Raw genomic sequence first — 3,502 nt, 5'->3', positions numbered from 1 at the left:
AGACACCGGTCTGTCCAGGCTCATCTTCTACAAACCACAGCTCTACTTTGTCCTCTAAATTGATACTTTTTTTTTTTTTAAGAAACAAAAAGTGGGTGCTAAAACACACTCACATATCTGTAGGCAAACATAATGCACTTCTCTTGGCTACCACTATCCAGTAATAATGGGTCTACAAATTTTGCTGTCCTTCATCTGCTTGAAGCATAATATTTTCTTAATGACAGGAAAATACAACGAAACTACAGGATCTTTTTTTCCAGGTGTAATGAGTCATCTGATTCAGCAAAATAATTTTAAAGTGTTGAAGTTTCATGTTTCAAAAATCATTGCAATTCACATACATATATTTAAAGACTCATAATTAATGGTATCTATTTGTTATGACATTGCATAAAAGATGGCCTGTTTGGACATGTAGCGATTTTAATAAATGAGGTGAAAGGAATCTGTAACTACAAAGTAAAATAATGAAACCATCGATGTGGTCAGCCATATCTAAGGAGAGATGCAATAAAAAAGGTGAATTTTTGTACAAGTAAACTACCACTCAGCACTGTGGCCTGAACACTCACAAGCTTTTAGCCATACCTTGAATTGCTCTTTTCTGCCTAGTTCTCTAGAAGAGGCTTTGTTTTTAACAGAGCTACAGGGGACGGGAGAAGACCTTTCCCAGATTCTTCATAAAATAAGTGAAAACAACAGCAATTTCCAAATGGATGGCAATTCCTAGGGTAGGGGTCACAACCCTCTTTCAGCATCCACCGCAAACTTGCTAGCTTGTCATACGATTTGGGATCATGAGCCCAACAGAGGGGTTTATGGCTATTTCCAGCCCACAAATGAGGTCAGAAGTTCAGAAGCTGGTTGCAGATGCTGGCTTCTAGGTCAGGAGCAGAAAGTAGAGTGGAGCTACGCTAGAAGGTACCAGGATATATTCTAGAAGATACCCCTGAGATCATGCTTCCAGATCATCCCATCTCTCCGAGTCACAGCCACATGAACCTCTCTACCACAGCTTCCTCCTGGCCTTGCTGCATGTGCTGATGCTTCCAGGAGAAGGGCGAGCACACTTGCCTGTCACCCCCTTCATTGGAGTGGAGCACAGGTAGATACCTGAGAAGCAAATACTTATCAGGAAAGCAGGAATCCCTCTCACAGACACCTTCAGGGGTGGCTACATTCTCATCCCCTCTCTTGTCTCTTCTCGTCTGCCTGCCAGCCCACCACTGCTTAATCATGTAGCCACCTTGTCAGAAACTAGTTGATTTTTGCATCAAGAACAAAGATGAAGAAGAAGGGGAGCAAGACAGGGTACCTACCCAGATTGCTGTGCAGTCTCAAGCAAGGAAAGTAAGCAGGCTTTTTAGAAGGTTTAAAAAGTCCTGTTGCCACATTTCTTGTTTCTCATCCCCTTCCTCTGAATTCAGTCTAGACCTTTTGGAATCTGAGCTGGATGGCTTAAGAATTTTAAAAGGGCAATTAAACAAGATGTCCAGAGGCTGGAAAGGGAAATGTTGCAATCAAACAAACCTATGTGTGAATCCCAAGAAGCCCCTGAAGACAAAGTGACTCATTCACACTGAAGCTGAAATACAGGTGAACCAAGAGAAAAGATGCCACTTTTGGCAGACCATGGGAGACTGTGGTTGCAGAGTCCTGGCACACCACTCTCCAAAAGCGAGGTTTGACTCTTTGCTTGCTGCCAACGTGGTCCGCATCCTGGTTGCGTATGTCTGTGTCTGCACTGCTTGGTCCAGCCATTTCAAGAGCTAACTATTGGAGTATACAGAGCGTGATTTGTAACATTTTGTTTGATATGGCCTTACAAGTAGCTATCATGGCTACAGTTTTCAAATGTGGATGCCTTATGTTAGATACTGTAGTCGACCCGCACAGTTCTTTGTAGTCAGCGCGAGGGGCTCTTTGCAGTCATCGCGCTAAGTTCTTGGACACCATCCAGATGAGCCAATTATGATGAAAGTGTAAGCCATTTATTGTGTGTTGCACACATGGTTTTATACAGAGCTCCTTCAGATTTGGCAGCTACTGATTGGATACAATAATTCAAAATTCTTAATAACAAAATCACTATTGGCTACTTTCAATCCTGGGAACGTAACCTTCAAAGCTATGTCAACACAACCTCTAAAATAACTTAGTTGTGCTAATTAATTTCTCTCGGTTTCTCCTTATCTTTCTCACGTCCTGTATAATTGGATGCTTCTGCACATCTGGTTGCTTTTCTTCTTTCCCAGGATCCTTTATCAACCTTATAATTACGAAGCCTAAAGTTAGTATCATATCTAAAATTCTACTTCAGCACAAAGCACCCCTACAGATACCAAGACCGATGGGATTTATTTCATGTCTTTAATCACCTGAAAGTAGATCATTCAAGTCTTAGTTTCCTTTAGATCCTTTTATAAGAAGTGGAGAAGAATAGGCATTTTCTGAGGACAAGTCATCTCATGGTAAGACTGGCATCCAAGATGGAATAAATTACTTTCTCTCTCTGAAGATGCCATATCTCTTCACTGATTCTAGAGCCAGCCTAAGACAACTAGCTTAAATTTAAAACATCTATTATTAGGTGTCTAAATTAAGCAAGATGAATCCCATCAAACACTCAGATTCAAAGCCCTAAGCAAATGGCCATCTCTGAAAATCAAGCCAGTTGTGTGCCTGTGAAAACGTTAATTTATAACAAATCCTTATCCTAAGATAAAAAGTTATATACACCTGATTTACTTCTTTAGTTTCCATTGACTTAAATCAGTAGAAATCTAGTTTCCATTACAAGTACAAGTTTTGAGTGCTGTTAGGGTGACTTTTAAAATTAATGTAATTTATATAACCATTAATTTTTTTGTCTTTCTTGGTCTTGTTTGATTCTGTTGGCATTTAAGAAATTGCCTGCATGTAACCAACTTCTTTTTCTTCAAGAAGGCTCTTAGAATGCCTTTAATTTTTGAAGTCTTCTAATACATTCAAATACTCAAATACATAATAATAATGATTGACATGGCCTTGCAACTTTAACTTGGTTCCATTTGACATAATAATTAAGGTTGCATCTTTAATGATAGAATTGTTGCCTCATACCTTCCAACTTCAGCAAGCAGGAAGACAAGGATCCTACAGTTAAATCTTCCTACGTAGTCATGATTGATTCTTACAGCATCATCCCCCCTGAATAATTACACAGCCTTCTGGGAAAATCACTCCCACTCTATTCTGCCTTCCTCATTTTCACCCTTTTAATTCTTGCATCTAAAACTGCACTCACATAGTTGCCATTCCCATTACTGTGTGAGTTTCTACCCACATACCTGTTGCTTCTCTTCTTCCAAACCATCTACCAACTGCATTTTATCCCAGCAGTTTTCTCCTCGTTCTCAGTGAGTATGTACAACACCGAAAGCACAGGAGAGCAACCCTCCTGGCTTTTAGTTCCAGGATTTGGCCCCACTGGTTTGCAAGAGGTAGGAGAAAAAAATTG

The sequence above is a fragment of the Pterocles gutturalis genome, unplaced genomic scaffold (assembly GCF_000699245.1).
Source record: "Pterocles gutturalis isolate BGI_N339 unplaced genomic scaffold, ASM69924v1 scaffold1883, whole genome shotgun sequence".
NCBI classification, from domain to species: domain Eukaryota; kingdom Metazoa; phylum Chordata; class Aves; order Pterocliformes; family Pteroclidae; genus Pterocles; species Pterocles gutturalis.
Note: the sequence above shows the minus strand (reverse complement) of the source record.